This window comes from Fringilla coelebs (assembly GCF_963513975.1).
Source record: "Fringilla coelebs genome assembly, chromosome: 5".
NCBI classification, from domain to species: domain Eukaryota; kingdom Metazoa; phylum Chordata; class Aves; order Passeriformes; family Fringillidae; genus Fringilla; species Fringilla coelebs.
In genome coordinates, this window is record NC_140033.1 from 31,509,791 (window position 1) to 31,532,295 (window position 22,505).

Consider the following 22,505-nt stretch of genomic DNA (forward strand, 5'->3'; position numbering starts at 1 on the left):
TCGTGAAGCCTTTGTTAACTTTTTTTTTCTATTCCCTGTCACTATGGAACATGAAAGAACACAGGCGCACACCACTGCTCTCAAGGTGAACAAAAAAGGAAATGTTTATTTTCTGACTCCAACATTTATAGTTTTCCAAAAGTGACAGTGGATTGGAGGGTGACAGTGCCACCTCTCCAATGACACTGGACAAACCAACAGTCCATCAAAGTTCTTCTCCTCCATAAAAGAATGCAAAACAGTGTGCTATTTACAGAAAGTGTGTGAGAAAGTTCTCTAAAGGAATGTCAACATCAGAAGGCTTAGAAAATCTTAAAAAATCAGGGCAACAATTCCCCCCTTTGGGTGGGTGCCTGGCATTGGGCCAGAGTCAAACCATGCCAGTTCTTCATTGTGGTTCCCCAAATCACAAGGTCTTTTTCTTCCCATTCCCTCTGTGTGCATCTTTCCTATACGGTTGCTCCTAAATTCTATGTGCTTCCTTATCTTCTCCCCCTAGCCTCTCTCTTCTTTCTGTTCCTATTTGGCAGCTTTTCTTAAATGCAGCCTTTTCTTTCATCTTGTTCAGTTGAGCAAGTGGAGCAGTAATATTAGACAGCTTCTCTAGTGTAGCATAGGATTAGAAAAACATCTTTTTATGCACAAAAAGCATAACAGGCTTTGGGAGTCTCTGGTAATGATTTTGGTGTGCTAAGAGCTGTGAGGGGATGAAGTGTCTTTAACTAGGATCAAACTGTCTGAGAAGTAGTGGGACAAAACGTCAGTGGCTACTCAACACATGCAAACAGTCTGGAGAAGTACACAGTGCTTTTGCCAATGGCTGTAGTGCTTTGTCAGTGAATCACAGAATATTCTGAGTTAGAAAGATCATTATCCATTAACAAGGATCATTGAGCCCAACTCTTAAAGGAATGGCCCATATAGGAATCAAACCCACAACTTTGGTGTTATTAGCACCATGTTTCAACCAGTTTGAAAAATTTAACACCCAGTGAATAATTTCCTTCCTCTTCCTGCCAAATGCACTAGTTCTTCTCAAGAATTCTGTTTTTTCTTTGGAACATGGGCAGAACGTACCTTCTCAGCAGCAGCTGATATAGTTTTACTGAAAAAATGTGACTGAATGCTTTTGACTCTTGCATGCACTTGGTGTTCTTTCTGGTTTGTGCAAAATGACTTGATTTTAACATATTCACCATGCAAATCCAAGCTAAAATTATTAAATGTAATTTTTTAAGCTTATATTATCATAGCAATTGAACAGAGAATGAAATTTTGTTTTGTGATGATTTCTTACCCTTCAAAACATTCTTTTTCTCATCAAAGAAAATAAAATATTTTTTGGAAAGTATTCAAAATAAAAGATTTCTTGCATATTTTTTAATAGAAAAAAAAGGCTTCAGTTTGGAGAGAATAAAAAAATAGTGTTCTATATGGTGTTCAGTAATGAATTCTGATGAGAAATAAATTCACACACTTTTCAATCTCTTGATTAATGCACATTGAGGATAGAGGAAATGCAAATTCAGGCATCTGATCTTGGATCAGAAGGGTCTGATATGAGAAATTATTTACCTCAAGAAAAGTGATATCAGAGTAGCTCAGTACACAGGATGAATGCTTGGATCCTCTGTCAAATAAAACATGGTAATCTCTTCGTTATAATTCAATTGAAATTTCTAAAAATCAATAGCATCTTTCAAAGAAAGGGATTTTGATTTGATTACAAATGCTCTGATATGGTTTTTTTCATTTAGATTGTGGTTGTGCTATTCTTCCTCTTATGAGAACACAGATCAATTTTTCTCAGAATACTATGGAAGAACCCCCCTCTCTCACAGCCACAGTCATGTTCATTTCTGAGTGAACAAAAGGAGGATTTATTGGAGTTCTGCAGAATACAGAAATGGAAAACAAAAACTTAAAAAGCTGAATTGTGCCTTGGAATAGGGCAGAAACTTCTCTTATGCAGCCAAACACACTGTGTAGCTGATTCATCTCAAATTTTTGGTGATGGTAATTGGATGAGTAGAAATGTGGATGAAATGAAACACTTCCTTTCCAGCGCTTTCAATAGCTTCACTAAATGGCAAAGGAGAGGATGCAAAACTGGAGTTTTAATTAATTCTTTTTCTTCCTCAAGCATTGAACTTTTGCTTACTAGTCGTGTTATAAATTTGGGGACCCTCCCCCACCCCACCCCCATCTCACCTTATTCCTAACAGTAAGATGTTATCAGAGTGGAGAAAACTGTGATATTTTCAGGAAAATCCATCAAATGAACTCTAGAAGAGAAAATTGTGAAAGAATTGAAGACAAATGTGAAAGATCTATGCACATATAAGAGACTCTTGGGCAAAAAGTGAACCAGGTAAAGTGCTGAGGTCCCTTTCAACAATAAAAGCTGAAAAGAAAATTAAGTTACTCACTCTTTCTTACTTTTCAATGGCATTATTTTTGCGATATGAGTAAAACAATGTCTTCTCAGCCAAAGATGAAAACCTGAACTGTTTGAAAACAAAAGTGTAGAATTTCAACCTTTTAACATAGAAAATCAGATCTCTTGTTGATATATTAATCAGCCCTTTTTTTTTTATTATTCTGGGTAAGGACTGCTGGGCTGATGAGTAAGTGAACTTTTATGTACCTCAGTAACCTGTCAGTTTGGTAACAACCTTGTCAATGCTTTTTACTGAGAATTCACAGATCCAAAAGCTGTCCTCAGTGTTCTGTTTGCCAGTACTCAGTCCAAATGAAATCATTCAATATTGTCAAATACTGAATTTCAAAGAGAAATTAATTTCTTACCTTTACACATGCCAAAACATAGGTACAGGCCCAGTATTGTAAAGCAAGAGTCAGTGGTGCTGCTGTGAAAAGAGTCCTATAAGTGTTCAGGCAGAAGAGCACTTTGCACACTGGTGGAAGGGTTACTTTTCCAGCTGCTTATTACTACAATGCCAGATCTCCCTATGAACTATCACTCAGCTGAACTTCCCAGCAGAACTGTTCATGTGAAAATTGCAGTGAAATTGAGATAGGTTAAATTAATGGATTTAAATACAAGATTTTTCCTAAGACAGAACACTGAAGCTTGTCTTGGCAGCAGCAAAACTGGCATTTCAGGGTGATAGGAAATTCTGCCTGGGAGTCAAGATTGACAGAGGCAGTAATAAGCAGATGGAAATGACCATAAGGTAATGTAGAACTAGAAAAGGATGTGTGTTCAAAGTGTAATGGTTCACCATTCTAATGCAAACAGTGAGATTCTTTCCCTTTTTGTTCACCCTTAACTTCTCCAAGATTGTACTTTCTCTTTGCTAAATCACTGTGTACTGACAGAGAGCCATAGTCAGTGACTTTGAGAGAAATGTTTTAATCATGGTTAATCTATGGTTTGTGTTAGGTTTATACACTCTCAGATCATCTGGGAGGCTTAGGCAGATCCTCGATTGTATGAGTGTTGAATTAACATTATGCATTATCCTTATGCATTAGTTCCTTACTGATGGTTGCAGGAAGCTGGGTGTAATGTCTTATAGTAATACCCACTGATTTTTGTGTCATGATCCTGAACTGGGAAAGTTGGTTTGTACCAAATGAGCTCTTCACTAATTTGCTCTTATATAATCTTGCTGAAAAATTCGTGCCAGATTTAAACATTTCTGGACTACAATGTTTTCTTCAAGAGTGTAATTCAGAGAATGGGGTCATGTCTCTGAATTCATTAACACTGACAGGATGGAGAGATGGAAGAGGAGAACATATCCATATCTTGCACAAGTGACAGGAATTTATGTTAACAGAAATGCTTTCACTAGCTGGAGTGAAACAGTTTGGGAGATTGCAAATTCAAAAAGAGGGAGTTCTTCACCTCATTTTTCTTTCCCTCGGTCCTGCCTCTACAGTCCTTGCTCAGCTCACCTTGATGTTTTGTTGGAGCTTTTGTGAGTGACTTCATTTCAGTAGATCAGCAAAAATACTTACAAAACTGTAGACCAACTGTAGCTTATCAGCATTTTGCCAGGCCGATAAATAGAACTGGCTCAGCAAGGTGTGCTCAAATCCATGTAACACAAGGGAGGGAAGGATTCAGACAAGAGCAGGGGAATGAACAGTGAAATTGTCACTTTTGCTGGCAGAAATTTACTCAGGCATCTCTGCTCCTCAGAAAAACGTACGAGAAGACTTGAAAAAAGTGGCACTTCTACTTATCATCTGGGAGATCATCCAAGTCCCATTAAACTAATTAAGTTTTCATACATGTCATAATGATGCCTGGATCAGATGTTATGTAAACAGACTGGTAAGTCACTACTAGAAACTTAATAACAAGTAAACCAACTCTGATCTTTTATAAGGGTGTACATTATTCAAGAACTGTAAATAGTTAGGAATCAAATACGCACTTTAAGTATATAAAGAGCTTTTTATGTAGCTATTTTTCCACCAAGAACAAAAGCTAGCAATTCTCAGGAGCAAGAAATCAGGTAAGGAAGGCAAGACACTGGCAGGTCTGAGCAGGGGTCTGCTAAACTAAAGGGAAAGAAGCCCTTCTATTCCATAGACAGTTGAACCTAGAATGGTGATCTAGAGCAAATATAGAGATGAGCTACAGTTGTGTAGGGATGGGATGAGGAAGGCCATAACAAAGATGGAATTGAACCTTGAAAGCGACACTAAAAAAATTAAGGGTTTCTACAGGTATGTTAACCATAAAAGTCAAAGAAAGCATAACTGCCTCATGAACAACACTGCAAAACTGGTAACAACAGATGAGGGGAAGGCAGATGTACTCAACAAGTTTTTGTCTTAGCCTTCAATGTCAGACTGTCTTCCCACAACTCTCAAATGGGTGCCAAGCAGGATAGGAACTGGAGGAACAAAGACCTTCCCACTGTAAGTAGAGACCAGGTTCATAACCACCTGGGGAATCTGAATGTACGTAAGTCTATGGCACTTCATGAGATGCATCCTAGAATCCTGAGGCAATAGGCTGATGTGGCAGCCAAACCACTTTCTGTGATATTGGAGACCTCTGTCCCCAGGAAGGTCATGGAACCGCTCCTTATAGAAGCTGTGCTAAGGCACATGAAGGGCAGGAAGGCGGTTCAGGAGAACAATTACAGCTTTACCAAAGTAAAATCCTGTCTGACCACCCTGCTAGGATGCAGTCCCTATCTCAGTGGTTAAAAGAAAGGTTAAAGTTCCATTTATCGGAACTTCTGTTAAGCCTTTGACATGGTCCCCTACAAAATCCCTCTCCCTAGATTGGAGCAAGATGGATTAACAGGTGGACTCTCAGATGGACAAGAAAGTGATCAGATGGTGGCATCCAGAGGCTAGTGGTCAATGTCTTGGAGTCGTGATGGACACCAGTAACAAGTGTCCCTCAGGGATCCATACTGGACCGGTAATATTTAATATGTTTGTTAATGGCACCGAGTGCACCCTCAGCAAGTTTGCAGGTGACACTGAGCTGAGTGGTGCAGTTGACAACCGAGGGATCAGACCCATCTGACTTGTCTGCTGCCATTGGGTCCTGACTGACCAACCTGGTCTCCTTTCATGACCAGGTGACCAGCCTACTCACTAGACCAGCCTAGTGGATGAGGGATAGGCTGTGGATGTTGCCTGTTTGGACTTCAGCAAAGCCTTTGACACGGCCTTTTTGATCATACTCTTTGAAAAACAAGCAGCCCACAACTTGGACAGTGCCAGTCTTTGCTGGGTTAAGAACTGGCTGGATGGCCAGGCCCAGAGTGTGGTAGTGAATTATGTTGGTGAATTGTGATATGGCATCTAGTCACTGGAGAAAACCACTTTTTTTTAGACAAAAAAGATGTTCTGTTATGCTCTTGCCCCTGAAAATTTCCCTAGTAAAATTTACTTGGCACTTACCTCGATTATACTGCAATGTAATTTGTATTCATCCAAAGCTGACATTTATTATTGAAGCTGGCAGCCATTGCAATTCAAAAACCATGTAAGCTAATAATTTTAAACACGTTATTTCATGTGTTTAATGTATGAAAATTCTATTATTCAGCAATTTGGCTTGTTTTTGCAGTAATAGTCACTTTAGAAGTTATTGTAGTGTTATTAAATGTTATTATGTATTTTAGAACTGTTGCTAATTTAATCCTATAAATAATTTAAGGAGTCATTGCAAATAAAATGTTCCACATCTGAAAATATGGAGAGTGAAGCTAGTAATTCAGCGTCCTTATTCAGTTGCCTATCAAATTGTGTTTCCATTTGCTTGCTCAGCTGTTTTTTCTGGTCCTTCCCTGTTCCTGGTGTACTATGTATTTCCACGCCTACTTGTTTAAAGACTAGGAGTAGTAGTTTTGGGTGCCTCTCTGTATGCATTTAGTATATGAAGTAAAATAAAATTTTCAGTACCTGAAACCCTCTGGCACTGTAAAGTGGATCTGTAAAGAATAGTTCTGTATGCTATTCCTGCCCAATGAAATGCATACAACTCTTGAATTCATGTCATCTAGCTCTAATGAGGTAAGACAATGAAAAATGAGGATGTGTTTGTTCTGATGGGAACTCTCTTCATCTTTAACCTCACTGTAGATCCATATTGAACAATTTGAAGAAACCCCAGTCCAGTGGCACGAGTTTTTCCTTCTTTTTAGATGGAAAAAAATTATTTTTCTTCTACTAAGATAAACTCTGTAATTCATAATAAAATTGATTACATTTTTTTCCTCAGATTATTGTAGACTCATAGAATCATCTAGGTTGGAAAAGACCCCTAAAATCATTGAGTCCAACAGTAACCCAGCACTGTCAAGTCCACTACTAAGCGGTCTGTCCATTGACATGTTTTTCAAATACCCCTGGGATGGTGATTCAACCATTGCTCTGGGCAGCCTGTTCCAATGTTTGACAACCCTTGCCTGGTGCAACCTGAGGATGTTTCCTCCTGCTCTGACATTGCCTGGGAGAAGAGGCTGACTTCCTGTTTGCTGGTAACTTCTGTAAGGCAGTTGCACGGAGTGATGAATTCTCCCCCCAGCCTCCTTTTCTGCAGGCTAAATAACTCCAATTCCCTCAGCTGCTCCTCATCAGACTTGTGCTCCAGCTCCTTTCCCAGCTCTGCTGCTCTCCTTTGGACACACTCCAGCTCCTCAATGTTCTTCTTTCAGTGTGGCACCCACAACTGAACACAGGATTTGAGGTGTGGCCTCACCGGTGCCGAGTATAGAGGGATGATAACTGCCATGGTCCTGCTGGCCCCACTATTTTTGATATAAGCCAGGAAGCCACTGGCCATCTTGGCTACCAGGCACACACTAGACATGGTCAGTCAATACCCCAGGACTTTTTTTGACAGGATGCTTTCTCACCACTTTTCCCCAAGTCTGTAGCGCTGCATGAGTTTCTAGTGACCCAAGTACAGGATTGGCTTGGTGAAGTTCACATAATTCATACAATCAATCCAGCCTGTCCAGATTCCTTTGCAGAGCCTTCCTGTTCTCCAGAAGATCAACAATCCTACCCAGCTGGATGTCATCTGCATAGTGAAATTATTCTCATAGAAAATAAAGTAAGGATGACTTTTCTGCTGGCAATTTCATTGCATCAGCTTCCTAAAGGTATAATAGGATTGTTCTGAAATGCAACAGTACTAAGAGCTCAGGAAATGTGATGCAATTATCATCTGCATTCATATTTTTGTGTCATGAATGCAAGAAAGGTAACAAGTGGAATTTTGTACAGGCATACTGGAATTATGGGAATTTTCACCTGGAAATCAGAATAATACTTCTGAAAATAGCAGCTTGACTTACAGCCTCACTGTGGATGTAAAATAGCAGAATATTTTACATAAATGCTCAAGTATGTTCTGCATCTTGAACATAATACAAACATCTGTGTAAAAGCAGATTCATGATATCTAAAATTGTACACTCATACACACAAATATCTACATATACCTAGCGTATGTCTCTACATCTTTGTGCACATCTCTTCAAGCTTGTTGTATATGTGTATTGATTTGTGACTTTAGGCTACCATGCTGCAAATAAATGCAAAAGGACTGAAAATGACCTCCTGAAGCTGGAAAATGCACCAGCAGATTAAGAGGAAGAAAGCTAATAGAGTTTCTTTTTGTGGCAGTAATACAGCTGATAGAGCTGTGTCAATAAGTATGTTGTAGTTCTATTATATTTTATGTAGCTGGGCAGATTTTCAGAGCAATATTTAAGATTAGCACACGCACTTAGTATGATTACATTTTTATGCTATTATATCTTGCATGGATAAAATACGTAAGCATTGGCATGAAATAGCCTTCCTAGCTTTACTAAAACTATTTGACTTGATTATTTTCTGTAAAGAGAATACTATCTAGGCAGACATGTCTGGTAGTGAGTAATTGTTGCAAAATACATAACAATATTTACTCAGACAAGAGTGCTTAGGTATTTTCAATTGAACTGCATGCTGTCTGGAGAAATACAAACAGAAGCTAATGAGCAATGTCAAAATGTGAATATGCTGAAAGGCTTTTACTGGAATAAATAAAGTCCGTGTGATGTCTCTTCTTATTTCCAATCTTTAGTGATCTAAAAGAACAAAGAGCAAATTCATGGAAATCTCTGATAATCAGTATGATATTATCTGGAAAGGAATATTGAACACAGCTGAAAAAGAGATAAAATAAAGGGATATGATGCTAGAAACATAATAGTAAGCAATACTATGAAATCAGACATAAAAATCATGCACACTAGCATACATACAGCCCAACTGAAATAAGGTCAATGCTGAAGTAGGTTTCATCATGCTGGATGCTGCTGGAAATTATTGAGGATACATGAAATGTGATACCAGCCACTAAGAGGAAGCATTTAGGCAAAAGCATATGCTTTCCACATGGGAGAGAAACAACAAAAGTAAAACATACTGATGTTTAACCTATGACCATGATATCACCTCAGAAGCTGTTGGTTCAGTGTGAGTCCGCAAAACCAGAATTAAACACTGAACAATATGTGTTGATTTTTATTTTCAGCAACAACACAGAGCTCTGTTAATCTGGACAGCTGCTTTTCCACTGCTGCATGATCTCTTTAGATGATGAGCTCTTCAGATCAGGGACTCTGCTTTTGCAGAATCTTTGAGTGCAGCAAGGCTCCAAGATATAGTCCTACCATCACCACTGGGGTCAATAATCATACTTCAGTGTGATTTCTTCCTCACGCATTATCTCAGTATTACCTAATGATAGCCTTGACACTACCAGGGCTTATAAAATAAACCAGAAATTGATTTAGCATACTTAAAAAGCATGTTGAATGTAATTCTAAATATTTGTCGTTCTAAATATTTGTGTTTTGATGTTTTTACTTGCCATGAAGCAAAAGCCTTTTTATTTTTGAGTAAATTGGCAAAAAATTTTTTGATGCAAACCACTTTCTGAGCATTCAGAAATGGTCCCTGTTTGACAATAGATTTAAATCAGACCCTTTTGAAATTTAAATTTTAGTGGATAAAATAAAGAGAGAAACTGCAGGATGCTGGAGGATAGTCATAATCAGGACAATTATTTAGGCCATGGGTAAAAGAGTTTCACGTTTTTTGCCTGCTAAATCTGAAATTGGAGGTATTTATTCTGTATGTATATCTCTTTACCTGACTATTCTGAAATGAAAATCGTTCTTGCTAGACATCTTCCTGATTCCACAAATAGGAGACTTCCTATGCCTAAAGGGTATCCTGCCAGGCTAAAACTGAACTAGGTTAGGACTTCACAAAGTACTTTGCTCGTATTTCACTCCTGCACATCCCTTTGATTTCATTTATATTTTGGCTTCCCCACAGCTGCTTCCCTGTAGTGTTATACACACATATAAACATGATGGATAACCTAGGACATCTAAACAGCTCTTTGATGCTTAATTTTAGACAGCTGACATCCTTTCTTAAAAGTATGAATAGCAGCCGGATGACTGGGCTAAAGTCTTTTCTAATATAGCACTAATTTGGATTGAGATTGTTTCTCAGAACTCTATCTTAGAAACACCTGAATCTTTTTTCCTTAAACTTCAGGGAAAATTGATGAATTGTTACCCAGATATGCATTCAAACAATTAATTAGTGTAAAGAAACAAAGATACAAATTTCCTTCACACAGAGTTCCAGTGGATAGAGCAAAAGAAATGAACTGGGTTTTTTTCATGGCTTCTTTCTTTCTTCTTTGCTCCTATTTACTGAAACATCTGCAATAGGAAAAAAATCATACACTATAATTTAACAGGTGACATTTAAAACTGTGAGGTATTGAAACAGTCTAGCAAATATTCAAGAGTTTCAGCTCTTTTGTTTCCCACTGTAAAGCTGGAATGTCAGAGAGCACCTCTGAGGAAAAGGGCTGACAAAAAATCATACAATTATAGTAGAGGAGACTTCACAAATGTTAAATATATTTTTCCCAATAGCCCAGAGTTTTTTTTTTTTTTTTCTCTTTTCCTATCTAAATAATGTTAAAGCAAATTAAAGCAAAGTAGTGGTCACAATCCAGCCCACAGCAAGGAGCACAGCAGCCTGCAGCATTAGGCCTATAGGAATGACATACAGGCTACTCAATGTTTTTGTGTATAGCTGTGACCACACTGAAAGAGTTTATGCTGCCTCCAGATTTAAGCTATTTCTTTGTGTACATCTCAGGGGGGTCCTTTTTCTCAGTGAAATCTTAGTGTTTTGTCTTTTTAATCCAGTATTTGGGGAAATATCGGAGTGATTTATTGCAAGCTCCCTACGAATGACCCACAGCAATGCACAGTGTCATGGTAAGGGCAGGACAGTGTCTGCTGAGCAGTGTCTGCAGCAACCTGATCTACTGGGGAGAAACAGATGGTAAATTCACATGTCAGTGGGGCAAACATATTCTGAAAATCAAATGAAAACAAGCATATGACAAAGCAGCATGAATATCTGGCTATAGCACTGGAATAGGACTAAAGACCTTTTTCCACTAAGTGACATCCAACAAGTCCTCTTTCTATTTTTTAAAAACTTTTTTTTATTTCTATGGAACAAGAATTACCATGAGACTTATGAACATAAGTAATAATAGACTACACAAAAAGACAGACGTAAGTTCTACTGAAATAAATAGAAATACCATCTTGAAAATGCAGGAAATTATCTTTCTCCTGTTCTGCATCGTAATTCAAGAAACACATTTGGGCATGATACCTCAAGAAGAGTTTTGATCATTTAGATAAATTATTACTAGCACTGAGATTTGAAAAAGATATTAAAGAAAAATTGAGAGGAGAGGATGGAATTACTTATTTGGAAAAGACTAGCCAAGGATAAGATAATAACCTTCGGTCCTGTAAACTCTTGCTAAGAAAAGAAAGTGCTCCATGATCTAACCCTGAGCTTGAGTATATGAGAAACATAAAATAAAAATAAAAATAACAATTCTAGGATATTTGTAGGAAAGTTCAAAACTTCAAAACTTGTCGTGAAAGAGGAATAGAGGCAATATTGCACACCACATATTGATTGAATTACAGTTCTTGCCCAATATTTTATCATCCCTCATACAGATATTAGTTATCATTCTATCACCTTTTATGAATGAGTTTATAGCTTGCTCAACCCTGATCTAAATCTTGGGTTATAGATCCCAGAATAACAAATATTGTTATGCCACCAAATCTAGCCTGGGATCTCTGTTTGAAAATATCTTACCAAAATGGCTTTAAAACAGCTTCACCAAATCAAGGCATTATAATTTTTTCCATTTTCAGTTGTCCAAAGCATGTTCCTGTCATCTTCTTCTGATTCATCCTAGATGGCCTGCCTTACCCCAGAGAACCCACAGGCCATTCTTCAAATGATGCCTTGGGTTTCAGGTGTCATATTTTTTAGATTCTGTACTGCTTTACTGTGTAGTTCTGAGCTTCATATTAAGGGATGATAAGCTCTTTTCACAGAGAAAGTAGACAAAGCAATTCTTTTTCTAGTTTGGGACTAAGGACAACCACCCAAATTTCAGGCTCAAGAGCATAAACCAGAGTGGAATGAAGAGAGAAAAACAAGAAGGATGGGGCTTTATAACCTAAAGCTATAATTGAACAATTAACTCCAGTATGCTAATGGACTAGAACTTATAAAAGTGAGGGACCTCATCACCGTGATCCGTTTTGTGACCATTTTGGGTTCATCTTGGATATAGCCCTGGCTGGGCTCTTGGGCTGCCCAAGGTGTATCCATTGAGGCCTTCTAATAAATACCTACTTTATTCTTTAACTCCATCTAGACTCTGTTCTAGGTCAGCCTTCACAAGGCATCACAAACAGATCACTCTTTTCAGTCTTGACTAACCAGCTTGTCTCCAAGACTGGATCATGAAACAGAACTTCAGACTTCCATTGATAGTGTCCCTATGACAGAAAAAAAATGGAGTTTCTTAGGTTTGGTTGAACACAGGATTTTTTAAAGCTTTCTTCAGGGAGATGAAAGTGTGGAGAGTCCAGAGCCACCAGTATCAAAAGTAACAAGCACCCATGATTATTAAATGGCCTTGATGAAACAATTTACGGGACAATTTTTTTTTTAATGAGTTGTCAAATCTCCTGAGATGTCCTACACAGCTATACATCGGGCAAAGTTGTCTTTGGGGATGTTTCTGACTGGATTGCTATTTTGCTTTTCTTCTTCAATCTAACTTTCATGTACCTTTAGCATTAATGACAGAAAAGCAGGTGGTCAGCAACATGAGATGCAGGTAGAATCAAATATAGCATTCATAAAATAAAATTCAGATATTTTCCAAGTTCATCTGTCAAAGAAGTTGATTATATTTTAAAAGTTTTAGAGGTTTTTTGTAACTTCCTTCTTAAATAAAGTAGAAATAAACTTTAATCTTTGAGATCTGCTCAGACAGGGTGTCAACAGTTTATTTTTGCAAGGAAAAGAAACAGTAATCCAAGAAACATCTGAAACTGAAAAGAAAATGTTTGTCAATGCTGCCAGAGGAAGAAGGTCAAGACAAAGAAATTTTAAGATCAGAAGCAATGAACTCAAGGATCAGACAGGAGGGTTATGATGCAGAGCTTGAGGAGATGATGAGTAAGAGAAAATGGAAGACATTATTTATTTTTTGAAATCCAGCCATCAGGTAAGGAAGAGAAAGAAAGTGCTTTCATTTTCTTTGAGGGCATGTAGCATTTCCCTCTATAGTTCTACAACTTCCTGAGGACATTGCAGAAGCTGCATCCCACAAAGTGATCATCTGGAAAGAAAATTTGTAATATGGTACCTCAACTCTATGTTGTCAAACAGAATTTATCAATTTGAATATAAGATGCAATTTTATAAAACTGTAAATCATTTCTACAAGGGACCAGTTTGTTTGAATCCTTGAATTATTCTTGTCCTTAAATTATACTATGGTTTAAATTAAGCAGAAAAACTTTTGTCTTTAATATCATATGAAGATGTACCAGACTTTTAGAAAACCTCCCAGTCTTGATTTCAAGATGTCAAGAGATGATAAAACCTGTCACTAACATTCATAGATTTTATTCTATAACTGATGAAAATGCGCAACTTATTTCCAAGGTGAATATCAAGTTTCAATTTCCAACTACTGTTTCTTGTTACCATGTCTTGCACAAAATAAAAGAGCTCTGTAGAACTTAATGTATTTTTTTCCTGTGAAGATACTTACACACTGCAATCAAATCACCTTACAATCTTCTTTTTAATATTTTCTTTATTTCACTTTAAGGTACTTTCTCCAGTGCTTTCATTTTTGCCAATCTTTTTTTTTTCATGAACTTTCCCTAACTTTTATCCTGCTTCAAAAATATCTAAAAACCATAATTACAGAGAATAAACTGATCATACTCCCTGCAATGGTAAAATCAACTACGTGTTCTAATTAAGTTTTCTCTTCCTTCTCCAAGAACAAAATTACTTTTTGTTGCTACAGCTTTGTTCTGAATGCTGGTTATCTTGCTGCTAGGTCTCTTAGGTCTTTTAAATCTCTTTGTTTTGGGAAAAAATCTTATTCTGCAAACTCCAATATTAAAATAACTTTCTATCTGACTGCATTAGAAATAGTTCATTTGAATATACATGGTCTATCAAACTATTCAGATTATTTTATGGCATCTATATTCTCATTGTTATTTACCACCGGGATAAATATTTTGCCTTCCACATGTTTTATTGCTGGTGATTACATAATTAGTTCCCTTTTATGTGTCATTGGATAGTGTCCTGTTCCCTGTAGAACCCCCTTGTCTTGCATAATAATGACTAACCACTGACAGCTCATTTTAAGTCAGTCATTCAGCATAATTTTCTTTATGGTACCATATAGCGTCTACTAAGAATATTTATTAAACAGTGAAAATTAATAGCCTGGAAATCTTCTTAAAAGTGCTTTCAGCCTCAGATGGTTTTAGCTTGCTTTCAGCAATGACTGGTCTCTTCATTAAGGAGACATCAGAAATCATGCTTGTGCACAGTCCTTCTGCACTAGAAGGTAATCTATCATTACAAATCCATAATACTTGTTTTCAGCCTAATAAGGCAGACACTAACAACATAGAATAAAATTGATATTCAGGCTTTCCTGCTTTTCCCCTTGTGGGATGAAAACAACTTCTAATAAAATATTCTATCTAAATTTCTCCAACATCTTGGGACTGTCTCTGCATTCTGAGGTAATATTTCCTTTATCTGTTTCAAGAAATTATTGCTAGCAATTTTTAAACCACCTTACAAGTCTTATCAGTCTTGCAATTACTATTTTGTGTGGAAGAAGACAACGATTAATGATTAATGTACCAGAGAGCTCCCTTGTCTGTCAGAAACAAGGATACATTGAAGAGAGTCTGACCACATTTTCAAATTCTTTTGGATTGACTGGACTTTTTCAAGTGGTAGTGTGTAGCATAAAAAAAATGTCCTTCCACTGCAACCCGTAAAAAATGCATCACCCTTCAAATTTGCGAGTGAAAAAATCACTAAGAAATAAAAGAGACTGAACAGAAAATTGAAAATACATACTTATGTCTAAAAGTAGAAGTAATAATTTAAAGCCTTTTTTAAAAGAATATTCTAGTTGCAGTCATTACCATTCATGATTTTGAAGACCACCATTGTATTTGTACAGGCTCGTTTGGAGGCTGGAGTCTGTTTCTTTTCTAGAAAGGGTCCCTGTCATATTTGTTCTATATATTTTCTAATCCAGTTCTATTATTTGGGAGATTTTGTTTAACTCTTCCTACAACTGCATATAAAGTACAAAAAATTAAGAAAACAATGAATTTTCCTTGGGCAGTTAGAAGGTCCCACCCTCAGTGATGAGACTGTGTTATTTCTAAGGATTCTTAAAGGTCACTGATACTGTCATTTCCAAAAGAGAAAGAGAGGCATTTTCAATGAGTTTCTATTATAATGTATCTAGTAACTGCTTTTTGCTTTGGCTCTTAAATATTTTTTACCAAAAAATATTTCAGGACCTTCCTTCTAGAATACAGTAACACACCTATTATTTCAAAAAGCTTTGATTTTCAGCAAAGTGATTTCCTTCATAGCAACAATTCACCTGAAGTAAAATATATTAACCTTTCTACCTGTCTCTTCTTTGTCTTCATAAGCTTGAGGAAAATGTTGCCCTGAATATTTAAAGCAGCTAGTTTACTGTGGGCTCATTTCAGCTCACCTCTAAGCAAGAGATATTATCTTAGAAGTTCAGAAATATTATGAGCGCTAAATTGTAGCAGCAGTTGTAGAAAAATAAATTGGGGTTAGTACCCTGTTGTTCTCCCCTTCTTTCCTGTGAAGGTGTTTAGAGACTGAAACTAATGGAGAGAGACTGTAAAACTGAAGTGTTTCAAAGGAAGGTGAAGAAGTTTAAATAATCCTTTATTTTCAGAATGCTTTCCACCTGGGCTCAACATATCCACTCTGTGTGTTTAATGCCATCATTACAATTATTCTTCTATCTTGACTGAATAATGAACTCTGGTTTTCTGGTCCTAGAATAACAGTTTATGATTTGTACTTACTACTTGATCCCGCTGCAGACGGTGTAGACAATGTAGCAGATTTTATGAAAGAGTTTTCATTCTATATTTTTCCCTTTTCTGTTTTAGAAATACTCTCAGTAAAGAAGGTATGTTCTCAAGAGATGTTCTTCTTCTTAACATTAGGGGAAAATCTCCAGTTCTTCAGTGTGAAAATTTACTTGTAATTTTTTACTCAATATGAAAAGAACATTCAATTTTTTTCCCTTGCAAATGCATTCTGGTCAGATCTGTATAATAGAAATTCAGTGGACATGAGGGCATACACATCTCAAATTCCTAATCATTCATCTTTATTTTTTTTTCACCATTAGGTCTCTTGGAGGATTTAATGGATCCAGTAAATCCATAACTGATTGCATACGATCTTCAATTGAAAACAAATACACTACTACTTCTGAGACATTTTAAATGTTAATTGTAGGGTTTGAAAAATATTTTTCAGCTATTTTCCTATTAAAAACCAAATCTCTACTTTCTGGGTTTTTTTAATGTTACAAGATGATGTCTGACTAGTAATTTGCAATGCGATTAACAGCTTGAAATTTAAATTTCCCTTTCACTCCCTGCTTATAAAATTTGTTTGTTTATTTGTTTCTTTTGGTAGAACTTACCATTAAAACAAAGTTAGCATGGTGAATTTACCCTTTCTCAAAAAGAAAAAAAGTTATTGAATATACAAAGAATATTACCCTCAATACAAACTCTGGAACATAGAGGGCACTGTTACATTAACGAAAATTATATCTTATAAACAGGACCATTTAGAATTTCTTTTAATATTAGGAACTAAAGCACCATTATGCTTTAGGATACTGATAGTTATGATGTAACTGTTCCTGTCTGCAAAAAGGCAGTTCATATAAAATGTAAATAGAATCACATTTGCGGTGTATTTATTCAGAATGAGTTTCAAAATAAAAAAAATATATAGAGAGATTAATTTTCTTTATTTCGCTGATTAAGTTTTGCATTTTAGACTTGTAAATTCTGGTATAAAATAGCCTCATAGTATTCTAACTTGCAGAGATGCATCCTTAATCCTCCTAACACATTTTAGAAGGGGTATTTAGTACATAACTGGTACATCAGAAGGTATCTTACACACTAAGGAGAAGCTTAATCACCATTTGACAGGTGTAATGGAGTAATTTTGCTTTTGTTCAGCTGGCTTCGTGTGGAAGAAGTCTACTTAGCAGTGCCATTGTTCTTCATTCCTATCATTCTATCCTTCCCCTGCTGCCCACAAGCAACTGTAGTACTGGAAGAAGAGGAGCATTCTGCAGACTGCTTTCCTGGATAGCCATCTTCAATTCTGTGCTCTGGAAGATATGCAATTAAAAACTGCTATTGTAGGCCAGAAGACAGAAATCAGGCACCACTGGCTAGAAAGTTATTTAGAATAACTCTAATTTCAGGCCCACATGGCATTTATTATTCTGCTTCACTGGAAAACAATCTGTACACAGGCTGAGGTTTATCGATGCAGGAGGAAAGGTGCTAATGCTCCCACATCTTCTCAAAGACTTAGAAGAAAGGTAGCATCCTCTTCAGCATCATCTCGTATTTTGTAGTCCAGGATTGTTTTGTGTGTGTTCCTTTACTTGAAAGTGATGAAACTGTAAAATGAGCAAGTTCCCTCCTTTACGGAGGCAGCTTGGTGACTTCAATAGCTATGTCAGTCTGGAAACTCCCATAACAATTATCATGAATCTTAAAGAGTATAAAAAGTTATAAGAAACCTCATTTTCTTAGCGTATCACACTAATCATAGAACTAAGAAAATGGCCTGCAATCTATTTTAATTAGAGCTTCGTAAGTACCACAATATAACATGGTTAGTGGCAGTGACTCTTATGTTGAAAAGCAGTAACTCTGAGATTGGACTTGTCTGGGATTGGGTTTATTTGCAATTATTCTGCCGTCTGCAGGTATCCTGGGGTTAAAAGACTTATTCAACTTCCACTGACTTTTATACTAAGTGCTTAAATAGGTGTATATTTATAGTAGTTCAGTCAAAGGAGATTGCCTTTCTTCAAAGAATGGTTGATTAGGAATTCAGACATAGGCAAAAACTGAAGATAAACCTTTGATACCAAAATTAATGTTTAAATATTTGTCAGCTAGCTAAGGTTTCTGCCACATTTGGAATGAATATCATGCCATAAAAATTCATCAAATATGACCCATAAATAAAAGCTGCCAATTCTTTGATCTAATTACTGTTATTATGTATTAAAATAATTATTCTCCCAAGTACATTGGTTTCCCTCTATACTATCATCAGTTTGTAGTGCCATAAGCAACACTTCAGATTTTTTTATCTTAAAACCAACTACCAAGGTTGATCCCTGCCATCAAGCACCAAAGTCTACTCATCTCTTTCCAGTGCAGATCATATTTATATTTAATTACCTTTAAAAAAATAATTTCTGTGCTACCCATGAATACTATGCTGTAGAACACTTCTACAATTGTATGGGAGCATGCATGTACATTGAAAATAGGAGAAAAAAAGATGAGTTTCAACCTGAAATTTTAGTAGATTGAATATATTTGATTTTTGTCTGTCATTGCAGAAATGGTGACTATGGTTCTACTGTAAATAAAAATTTTGCTGTTGCTTAAAGATGTACTGGCATCAGGCATTAATCAAATGAATTTTAGTACTTAGAAATTAATAGTGTCATTCATGTTTAGCACACACATTTTCAATACAATGAATATTTGTTATAATTGCATACCATATGTTGAAAACCAGAAATTAGGAATCAAATACTATTAGATGATTGTTAACCTGAATTTCCATTACATTACATTTTCTAAAGTAAAAAAAAAAACAAAAAGTCCAGGAACAGCTTTAAAAAAAATCACTCTTTTTTGTACTACATTATATAATTATTTTAATATCAGCTCCTGGAGAAAGGTGATTGATAGAAAATAATTTTGGATATTTTGATCAAGCAGTTTTCTGGACATTTCTGTTGATGCACTTTAGTTTAAAAATGTCAAAAATAAAATAAATTTTAAGCTATTTATGAATGGTATTGAATCTTGTAACGTTGGGAGTATTTTAAAATTGTTATTTTGCATTTCTGTGGTTTAGTGTAGCAAATGCAAAATGTAGCTCCAAGAAACAAAATATGGGTATATTTATAAATACATTTATTAAAATGCTTTTAATGTTTAATTCATATAGGTTGCAATTAATTCCACTATTTCCAAAATACATGGGTCCTTTACAGCATTTTTTGTTCCAGGTATCAAATAATACCCTTTTTTTTTCTCTGTCTCCGAGTGTCACTTCTTCAAACAGAACATAATCAATTTCAGGTCAGGAAGAATTTTTGAAAAAATTGCATAACCTAGACTAATGTTTTGTAGCTCAGAATCCTACTTTAAGACATGTTGGGAGATCTGCCAGAAACACTGAGAAGGAATAATACTTTATTATATCCTGGATGGCTGTGAAATATTTGTCTTAAAATTTGACCCAGCAATTTTTTTCATGTCATAAAGACATGCTTTCAGACTAATTGATATATTTCAAATCTGCACAGCATGATGCTCTTTTTAAACATGAAGAACTGTAAGACATCCTACCTTAACTATGTCACAAGTGTAAGGCCGAGCATTTTCTTTTCAGATCTTCTGGACAAAACATGAAAGGGATGTTTCTCAAACAGCAGTTTAAATCTAATTCTAGTTTTTAAAAGTCCCTGAAAGTATTTGAAGGAGCCAGATGTATCTGGCATAGAGATAGTTACCTGCCTGAGAACTAATTATCTGTGTTATACTAGGGAATAAGGAAACATGAGGAAACATTATTCTGGAATTTTGAAGAAACAAACATATACATTGGAACTGTATATTTCAAATACATATTATACATTTGTATTTGAAAAATACAAATTTTTTGCGACATTAATAGAAGCCACAGAGACTTCTTGGCATAAACTCAACATACTTACAACGTACAGCCTGAAATTTACAGTCTGTTAGAAACACCCTCCCCCAAAGTTGCCATTAAACATGCCAATTGATGGAGACAAAGACCCACAGATTATGAATGAACTGCATCATAAAATAGTTTCTTTTCCACTTAGAACTATCTGTTTAAATAGGCAAGGGAAATGAGAGTTTAAAGGCTTATGAGTTAAGTGGTCCTAAATGCTTTTATTTTTCTGAGTCTGATTCATATTAAGGGAGCAGACTTTTTTCTTTAAGGTAGCCTGTCATAGCTGATACATCTTCTGGGACAGTCACTATGACTCCAGTGTTCTATTCCACCCCAGGAAAGTCATAATAATGTCACATTCAGAAAATCTCAACTCTAGCAGTGCAACTGTTTCTCTATTCCAGTTCAATTCACAGCTCTCTTAACCCAACAGGTTCCAAAACACTTCATGCTGCAGCCTTCTCTTCTCTTTCCTTTCACATTGAACAAGCTCCTTTCTTGTTAGCAGATTTTAACAAGAAAAAACAATGGGCTTTGAGGAGTATTAGTCATAAATAAGCATGATGAAATACCAGGTCAGCAATTTCAAAGTGTGGAAAATGAAACCTTCTTATGCAAAGGACTAGATCTTGTAAGTAGGAGTTTATGGATGAGAGACAGAAGACATACAGGTATCATGATCATGTTGAACCTTCTATGCTCCTGATTGAGTCGATTTATATGGATTTGCCTGGGAAAACTATTTTGGGAAAACAGAAAAATCCCAAAAGAAATTGAAGGATGCAAACAGATACAGTTATTAGAATATATGAAGAACAGTATCTTTCCAGATATGTTTTTATTGAATGAGGGTCACAGTTAACTTTAAGAATAAAAATTGCAGAAGTAGTTTTCATTGAAGAAATGCTCCCCCTTTTTGTCTAGAACTGCAGACTTTTGAAATACTTAAGAATCTAATGCCTTTTTCCTCCCACAAAATCTGTCATCTCCATATTTCTGACATCCTCAGTTTCTTTGACAAGCAGTAGGTACAATAGGCAAGTTTTCAATTCACATTTTCTGAAAAATGAATATGAAAAAGACATCAAGAAAATACCATTACTATATTATTCATTTTAAGAAAAAGTGAGACTAGAAAATGGTTTCATACCTTTCAGTTCACAGAAATACCTATCTAAATTCTTGAAGACTGAAATACTACTCACTTTATCTATTTTTTCCCCCAGAATACAATTCATTTCAAAAGCAAAAGCAACAGGTAGTTTCTGTCTGATTAGTTATTTACTTTGGAAGTTTTCTGAGCATTAATTAGTGCTTCTGTCAAAATATGCATTTTTGACATTCAGAAGACATGCAAACCTCCCACACACATCCTATTGCCCCAGTTCCCAGAAGATTTGGATTTGTAAAATACAATAAGGTGGTTTTGAAAAGGATTTGAATCTCACAGATTTTCTTTTTCTATGTCATCTGTATCATTTGTAAAGTGGATTTTGGAAATTACTCTTCTTTTTTTTTTTTTCTTCCAGGTACATTCTCCAAACTAGATGAGTGAATATTGGCAGCAAGAGTTTGACAAAATAACTTTTTCCTGTACTTTATCTTCTGACACTTGCAGACACCTACTTGTAGTAGTAAAACATCTGTAAGAATGAACATGTACAGACATTTTGTTTTATAATGAGATGATCACAGAATCATTGAATGGTTTGGGTTGGAAGGAACATTAGAGGTGATCTGATTCCAGCCCTCCAGCCATGGGCAGGGACATGTTTCTCTAAACCAGGTTGCTCAAAGTCCCTTCCAACCTAGCTTTAAACAGATTTGGGTATGGGCCATCCATGGCTTCTCTGGGCAACCCCTTCCAGTGTCTCACTACTTTCACAGTGAATAATTTCTTCCTAATCTCTAATTTAATGGTTTAAACCATTAACTGTTGTCCTATTACTACAAGCCTTGCAATGTCCCTCTCCAGTTCCCACACAGACCCTCTCCATGTACTGCAAAGGGCTTTAAGAGGCCCTGGAACCTTTTTTTAACTCCAGGCTGAAAAACCCCAGTTCTTTCAGCTGTCTCCCAGGAGAGGTGCTCCAGCCCTCTGATCATCTTTGTGGCCCTGCTCTGGACTCAGTACAACAGGCTCACTTCCTTCTTACGCTGGGGGTCACAGAGATGAGCACAATGGTCTGGATGGGATCTCATGAAAGGAGTAGAGATTTAGAAAATGCATCTCTCCACCTGCTAGTCACACTTCTTTTGATGAAGCCTGGAATACAGTCATATTTCCAGGCTGCAAGTACATGTTGCAAAGTTGTTTTGAGCTTCTCATCAACCAATGCCTCTATGACCTTTTCCTCAGTGCTGATCTCAACCCATTCGTCAGCCAATTGGTATTTTTGGTTCGGACTCACACACAGGACTGTGCACTTGGCCTTGTTGAACTTCATGAAGCTATCATAGGCCCACTT